Source organism: Carassius gibelio, chromosome B18, assembly GCF_023724105.1.
Source record: "Carassius gibelio isolate Cgi1373 ecotype wild population from Czech Republic chromosome B18, carGib1.2-hapl.c, whole genome shotgun sequence".
Classification (NCBI taxonomy): Eukaryota; Metazoa; Chordata; class Actinopteri; order Cypriniformes; family Cyprinidae; genus Carassius; species Carassius gibelio.
In genome coordinates this window covers 29,666,960-29,675,669 of record NC_068413.1, presented here as the reverse complement: position 1 = coordinate 29,675,669, position 8,710 = coordinate 29,666,960, and the positions used below count along the sequence as shown (strand labels likewise).

At 35.2% G+C, this 8,710-nt stretch overlaps 1 long non-coding RNA gene across 2 annotated transcripts; it reads left to right on the top strand.

Moving 5' to 3' along the window:
* The first annotated feature begins 507 nt into the window (after nt 1-507).
* On the top strand, nt 508-7,097 carry LOC127977460 (uncharacterized). 2 transcript variants are annotated; one of them, XR_008158236.1, is made up of 3 exons: nt 508-673; nt 5,896-5,932; nt 6,996-7,097. It is a non-coding gene; the product is annotated as an uncharacterized LOC127977460 (long non-coding RNA). The 2 variants fall into 2 exon arrangements; XR_008158235.1 differs by lacking the exon at nt 508-673 and adding an exon at nt 2,409-2,477.
* The last annotated feature ends 1,613 nt before the right edge of the window (nt 7,098-8,710 follow it).

Below are 8,710 nucleotides of genomic sequence, written 5' to 3'. Positions count from 1 at the left end.
ATATATGATAATGGGTAAGAAGTTAACTGATTATATTTTATTTCATTTAAATAGATAAATAAAAATGTATGTCATTATTTTACACATCTGTCAAGCTCTCAAAAATAAAAAATATATATAACGTTATTTGCTTTAGTTTTCATGCCAAACATGGCACCCAGGCCACAGGTTAGACGTCCATGACATCATACATTATTGGTGCCCTATTTTATCTGAACGATTAAAAACATTATTGCTTTAAGAGACAGACAAACTGACAGACAAAACTACTCTGTTGTAATTGAATTTCACTAAACACCTTGATTTAAGCATACTACGTCTAATGAAACCACAACACATCTACTTTTTTATTATTTGAGCTGCTGGCGTGTAGTGTTAAGCTCTTTAGCAGTAGGGGTTAATGGGGGGTGGGGGGGGTGGGGTGAAGACTGTTCGTCTCTGGTTCATCGAGGGCCGCTCACAGGCTGAAAGGGGGCATTGTGCTGCTAAGGGGAGGGAAGAGGAGAGGGGCCAGTGGGTAAAGCTTAAACGCTCGTCTGCTCCATTCTAAATGGGCTGTGGTTTGGGGCCTGGCGCTGTGGTCTGGCCTGGCCCCCTTACAGTCGCCATAGAGACAATACCTGAGTTGCCTTGCTGAGAGAGAAGAGAGACAGAGGGAAAGAGGCAGAAAGAAGTAAGTTGTTTGTTCAAACACTCTTTTCTCTTCATCTCTTCACAGGCTGTTAATTCTGCACTTAGCTTGTCCAGGCACAGACAGAGAATGTAGACCTTCATGAGAGTTAGTTTCATTCATTGCTCCACTGGGCAGGAACAATAAATAGTGAGAGGGAATTGTTAAAGAAATTAGCAGTGTTATTAGCAGTACATGCATAAAAAATCATCCAAAAAAAAAAAAAAAAATCAGTCATGTCCTTCATTACAAGTTTCTCTTAACCTTTTCGAAACCTTCAGTGTGGATTCGCTTCTCAGAATTTTTGAGTAAGAAAAAAAAAAAATATATATATATAAATAAATAATTGTGTATGTGTATATATATATATATATATATATATATATATATATATATATATATATATATATATATATATATATATATATATATATATATATATATATAATTTTGAAGAGATCTCAATAATGTCTCAGACTTTGCTCCGATTTGCGAAAACACCATATTTCAGTGAAATCTCAGAAGATCTCATTGAGAAAGCAAAATAGATTTCTCTCGGGATCAAATTATCTGAGCTCTAAATGTCAGCACTTGTATGGTTTAGTCCACTATGTCATGCAGTTTTTTTCACAGCTGTATTTGTAATGAAGAATATTGACACACACTATGAGGTATTAAATAATTTGAATAGTGTTTTGAGGATTAAATTGTGAGATGTCATATTAATAGTGAAAAAAAAAAAAAAAAAAAATCTGTCTTTTTCTTTATTTGCATATATTTCTGTCTTCAGAAAATCCCATAGGAATTTGATTGTTTCAGGCCCGGGTCCTCTGAGAGCGTCTTTATTTAGGAATTCCATTCTAGTTCGCCTTTGCCAGGTTGAGGTGTCAGTTTGGTGTATTATGATAAATTCAGCACAGGTGTCACCTCCGCGGAGGCAGGTGAGAATTGATGTGCTGCAGACAAAGGCCATCCATCAGCTCTGTGTATCGGGATTTGAAGAATCTGTTCCCAATCACAACCTGCTGTTAGGCAGCGTGGTAACGACCCCTTTCTGTGCAACACCACAGGAAATCAATGCCAGGTACTCAAGGTCAATGTCCTTTTGGAAAGCTACTTAAGCCCTGATGGATGGATTTCACTCCAAAGGAAGTTGGTTATGGAAACAAGACAGGATAGAACACAATGACCCATAATGCAATGATACATTAAAATATTGGATTGTACATACAACATCTCTACATTTAATCAAAGCCAAGGGGATGGGTGACCAGGAAATCTGGACGCAGGGCCCTGTGATGAGGTGGCCCACTTAACAGATGTTTGTATAGGTATGGCCTGTCCATACATATTTTGCCCAGAGTGCCATGCTTAGGTGACTGCCAGTAATGTTTGGTGAAGCCTCCTCTGTAGATGCCAGAAAAAGGTTATGCGATTCTGTCAAGTGAGTGCACTGTTGAGAGATCTTCATCCTCTCCTCTAGAATATGTTAAGCTATAATAGTCTTTCTTGCAACCATATATATATATATATATATATATATATATATATATATATATATTTCATATTAATACTATCTGAACACAGTGTCCACCTAGGTCCACCACTCATACATGTCAGTGGTATCAAGTACCCACATCTAGGAAGAGTGAAAAGTTTATAGGCTTCAATAACCCAATGATATGCATTGTACTGATGAACAAAACAATATTTTAGCTGTTTGTGTACTTTTTTTAAGTTCAGGATGCAAAATTGCTGTGATTGGAGAAGAAGAAGAAGAAGAAACAAGGCTAAATTATGACTGGAAGTATGTGTTATTTCATTTGGTATTATTGGCCCATATTATACCAACATCACACTTATTGTAGTATCTTGAGTCTGGGATAAAATATTGCAAAGTAACCTACCTTAGAAACTAATTAGGCCTTTTGGTGATCTAACTCTGGTTCCCTGATTTGGAAATGAAGCACTGTGTCAGTAGCTGACAAAATGAGTACACAAGCCTTGCAAAATATTGCAAGTAACCTACCTTAGAAACTAATTCGGCCTTTTGGTGATCTAACTCTGGTTCCCTGATTTGGGAATGAAGCACTGTGTCAGTAGCTGACAAAATGAGTACACAAGCCTGGTGTGAAAACTGTCTTAAACCTGTATAGAATCATGCCAATTCATTGCATCACCAATGCCTGCAAATTATGTGCAGTGCCCTCCACTACTATTGGCACCCTTGGTAAATATGAGCAAAGATGGCTGTGAAAATAAATCTGTATTGTTTATACTTTTCATCTTCCATTGAAAAAATAAAATAAAATACAAAATTCTAAACTTTCATTGAAGAAAAACAATTGAATGTTGGAGGAAAATTTCATTGTGAAATAAATGTTTTCTCTAATCATGTTGGCCACAATTATTGGCACGCAATTACAGCAACAACCTTTTCCCAATATAACATCTCTGAGATTTCTCCTATAATGCCTGAATAGTTTGGAGAACACCTGATAAGAGACAGAGACCACTCCTTCAAGCAGAATTTCTTTAAATCTTTCAGATTCACAGCTCCATGTTGGTGCTTCTTTTCTTCAGTACACCACACTCAGTATCTATATGGTTCAGGTCTTTTGATTTTAATATTTATTTTGGATTATTGTCCTGATGGAAGATCCAGCCACAGCCCATTAAAAGATTTTCAATGGAGGCTGTCAGGTTTAGATTTTTTATCTTTTGGTACCTGATTGAATACATTATGCCATGTATCTGAACATGACTTCCTTGACCTCCGGCAGGTGCACAACATCAAAGATCCGACAGTATATTTAACTCTGGACATGGGGTACATTTTATCCCTGTTTGTATCTGGTGGGTTTGCTTCTCAAAAGTTGTGTCTGACAACTGAGTATGCTGGATTTTGTTTTTGGATGAGCAGGGATAATTTTTCTTGAAATCCTCCCGGACAACATGTGGCGTCGTAGGGGCTTTTTATTATTATTATTATTATTATTATTATTATTATTATTATTATTATTATTATTATTATTATTATTATTATTATTATTATTATGCATTAATTAAAGATCAAAAGGACAAACAATGCAGATTTATTTTCACAGCTGTCTTAGCTCATACTTATCAAGGGTGCCAATAATAGTGGAGGGCACTGTATGCAATGAGACCAAGCCTACTATCACACAAATATCTTCCAAAGATTCACCCTTATATAGCACCTTGGAAAGAAGAAATGTTTTTAATAGTAAGCTTGTATGTCAAGAAGTGAAGTTAACCCAAGCATTTCATAAGAAAGACAAATCATACTTCAAATCCTGCAACATGTTTTGTATTATAGCAGCAACACACCTACAGTATTATGGTAAAACAAGCAACTCAAAGGGCAGATGAGAAATAATTGCAATAGAACAACTTGACAGTAAAACGAAGTGAAAGCAATCATCATCTGGAGAGTCATACCTATAAAAGAGTACCATAATGCTCCTATGATAATCAGTGAATACATCCAGTGGTTGAATAGTAAATCTTTAAAAAAGTGAATCTTTTTATTTTATTTTATTTATTTATTTATTTTTTATTATTATTTTAGGGGTATGTGGGTCCTGTAGCTAATTGTACATAATTACTACAAAATTTGTCAGATTTTTAAAGAGGTTGTTATTTAATGAAAAAAAAAAGCCTCAATGTAATTTTATTCATAAGCTTTTTTTTTTTTTTTTTTTTTTTTTTGAGCCAGAAATGTAGAAATCTTGGTCAATATTGATAATTAAACAATATTTTGCAAAATTTGCTTTTGTGCTGAAACTTTGGCTGGTTCAGGCCTGTCATGGAAAAATAATGATGACAATAAAACCACCAGTAGATAGCAGCATGCCATTGTTTTGATAAATTATTTATTGAATTGTTCAAATCAAATGATTCATTCAAAATGGCTCAATTAGAAATGTAACAAGCCTGCATCCCACTATGCATAATATCCATATTGAATTCTATGTGATATTAATAATTTCCGATACTATTTAGGGCAGACAGGCTGGATAGTATGCACATAGGATGCAGGGAAGTGTCCATCTGAGTGGGCCGTTGAATTACTGCCTCACTTGATTCATTCAAAAACTGATTAATTCAAGGAACTAAACATCGTGTTACAATGTACTGTTGTATAAAATTAATAGCACATTTGTAAATGCGCATGTAGGCCTACTGTTATTCAGAAAAGAATATTGCTTGTGCAATGAATATAAAAAAACAAAACATAAAAACTCATTCATGGGTATTTTTGTCTTTAATTGCTTGAATTATAAAGTTATTTTACCTGTATTCTAATAGGCATCATCACATAGTGAGTGCTTTTGGACTCTCAAGACATGTTTTTGTTAGATTTTTGCAAAGTCAAATCATACACGTACAATGTTCAAACACATACACATACAGCACAGTGACATTATGTAAGGGGAATGTTTTTAAATTCTAATGAAGGAAAAATCATAATTTTTCAGTTGTCTTCCTTTTAAAGAAATTAAGGTGTGCTTGATCCATTTTGTGAGAAAAAAATATGAAAACTTGCTTCTGATTGTGTGTAGCTTGTTACAGAACTGAGTTCTGATTGGCCAATCGCCATTATTTGTGAATAATCTTAAGAAGATAATTTTACCATTTAATTTGCATGATAAGTGATAAGGGGATGCTTTTTTTTAGGTAACGGCCATTCCCCCGCGACCCCCTCTCAATTCGAGCCCTGATTATTTCTACACAAAAAGCGGTGTGATGCCTATATGATACCTACATGATGCAGTTAAGCATTCAGGTCCTATATCATCGATCTTGGAATCCTGCTTGAGCAATTAAATATAATGACTGAAAACATGTTGTATAATTGAGCATTATCACACCATTGTTAGAATGTGAAAGTACAGCACTAAGTAGAGTGCTGCAAACACGGCGTGAAAATCCAGAATTCTAAATTGGCATTGGTTACCTTGAAATTTGTCAAGCAAAAACAAGTAAATATACAAAAAAATAAAAAAAAATAAAAAATATAACATTAAAAAAATAACTTCAAAATATGCAATTTGCAACGTATTGCTAACCATCCAGGTATCATAAATGTATATTTACCACAGAGCTTGTTTTATTCATGAATTTGAAGAAACACTCATAGTGAATACATCTTGTTTTTCTATATATGGTGAATGTATGTCTTGGAATGTGTTTGTTCACAGTTTCATACTTAAAGAATATGGAAGAAGGTCATCAGTGGTAAGTTGACGACTTACGTACATCCAATCCAGCACCTTAGACACAGAGACAGAAATAAATATTGCACTATTTTGTTAAAATACTGATACTGTTACATTATTGTAATAGATGTTATGAAATATATATTTTCTGTTGCATTAAAATTCAGTACAGGCATTTGCATGGGGACACAAAATTATAATAGGTTAATTTTAAAGAACTTTATAGAACAAACAAGTTGATAAAAATGAATCAGATCCCCAGCTCTTTATTTAACAGAGAAAGAGAAGTAATTTGTTCTTGGAAAAGCTTAAATCTTAGAAAAGGTTTTTTTCTTCTTTTTTTTTTTTTTTTACTCCCAAATACCTATACCTAGATGACAACATTTAGCAAATGCCAGTACACAAATACATTATTGGTTTCTTTGTATGCTGCAAACAGAAATATAATTCATTGTAAGTAAACAAGTTTACAGTATCACTCAGAAATGCATTATATAACAGACTTTTCCCAAAAGTATAACGTAACTTAAAAAAAATACTTTGGATCCCTCCCATTCTGGAGTCCAGATCTAGAGTTTGAAAATGGTTTCTGTCTGAAAGAGGGAAATTATAAATATTTTATTTTATACTGTATATTACAGTTAATTGTTTAGCTACATTAACATAAATGTATACAGTACATTTAATGTAAGAGATAAGAGGATAAATAGTGCCTTGTCTGGATTCCTCAATGTGTTTATCTTTGAAATAAGAGGCATAAATAAATCCATCTGGGGTAATTGACGAAGATTCCTTGCAGACAGCTAAATATAATAATGCTTTAATTAAGGAGGTATTAGGGAATGTTCAACCTCAGCCGAACATAATTTAAAATGACCTAATCCTGATAGGTACATAATTACCCATTCCTGTGTGGACAAACCACAAATCACACAAGAGGAATGTACCAGACATGACTGTTTGTAGTTTTCTGCAGGCTGGAGTGTTTAGAAAGTCATAATCCATTAGATAAGAGGTTTAATGCTAAGTTAAAGTAGCACTAAATTCAACTACAATGCTGTACCTTTAATATTCCGCCACAGGAACTCACAACAGATCAACAGCCGACATCATACTCAACTCTCCTCTGTCCCAGGAAAACCAAAGCCCTCATAACTCTCCACTTCTCTCTGGTCTGCGGGAACACTGGTATGTGTGTTTATGTGAGTGTGTCTGCATGTATAAAGATACCATGAATAAGGGCGCTCATTTGGACGAATTAGTGGGCTAACCTCGGCCTTGGCAGCACTATCAAGTGCAGCCACTGAGCCGATGAGGATCGCATTTCTTTTTCCAACCTCCACTTCTGCAGCCAGCCTCAGGCTGCGTCACACTGGAGTCAGGTTTCCAGCTAGCGTCTTAATTACAGCCGCCTGCTCAAACAAGGTCAATGTGAATGTCTGCCAGGACTTATCTCTGGCTTCCTGTTCTCTTCGTCTAAACTGAGCATCAACCCCCAAACAGTTTAATTTATGTACTTGAAGGTTAAGTACACTGGTCTTTGACTTTAAATTAACTCAGCTACTGCTGGAGAGGTTTAGACACAAAAGGTTGTACTCTAGAGTCTTCTAGTAGGGCTACAGAAAATAACCAGGAAAATAATCTAAATGGCACTATAGCCTAGCGTGGTTATTAAATTGCAAAAAGTGGAATTTAATTAAACAACTATATAGTCTGCATGCGCTGCATGCTTCATAGTGCTGGGGTGGCACAATGGGTGGTGGGCTTCCACAGCTTAAGACCTGAATGTTTTTTATTACTTTGTCAAGATTCAAGCCCCATAATTTTTCATTAATAAAATCATTCAGAGCCGCAATCTGCTCTATAAATCTGACGTAGTGTCGCACATAAAATCTGCCAGATATTGTAGTTTATTCTGCAGCAAAGTAAAAGCTAATTTAAATTATTGCTGAGCCTTCTGTTCTGTAGAGAAGGAACCAATATTTTTTATTTTATTTTATTTATTTATTTTTTCTGTTGTGCTCTGTCCAAATGTAAAATGCACCCAATATTACAGTGTGATAAATCAATAACAAAATATGACATAAACTTGTGCTTCAGAAATGTGACAACAGTAATACAGTATATGCACTTGACCACTTCTATCAAAGCCATGAACTTCTCTAAGAGGCCCTTCACACGGAACACGCTTTTCCATTGCCCTGCGCTACTTTTCCATTGTTTTTCTTTCTCTAAAAAAAAAAAAAAAAGGTGCTAGATGGACATGTTGACATGTTTGACCATTGCACCCACATCATTCTAGTTAAAATTAGTTTTTTTTTTTTTTTTTTTTTTTTTTTTTTTAAGCAAAAACGTTATTACTTTAGTGTAGAAACCAGTTTTCTCTATGAACTAGTTGCTTATTAACATACAGTGCAGACCGATGTGGACCATGTGGAACTATATATGAAATTATATAGATAACAAAAAAGTGTGAAACAATTGAAAATATGTCATATTCTAGGTTCTTCAAAGTAGCCACCTTTTGCTTTGATTACTGCTTTGCACACTCTTGGCATTCTCTTGATGAGCTTCAAGAGGTAGTCACCTGAAATGGTCTTCCAACAGTCTTGAAGGAGTTCCCCCGAGAGATGCTTAGGACTTGTTGGCCCTTTTGCCTTCTGTCTGTGGTCCAGCTCATCCCTAAACCATCTCGATTGGGTTCAGGTCCGGTGACTGTGGAGGCCAGGTCATCTGGCGCAGCACCCCATCACTCTGCTTCTTGGTCAAAAAGCCCTTGATAATTTCAAGTGTGACT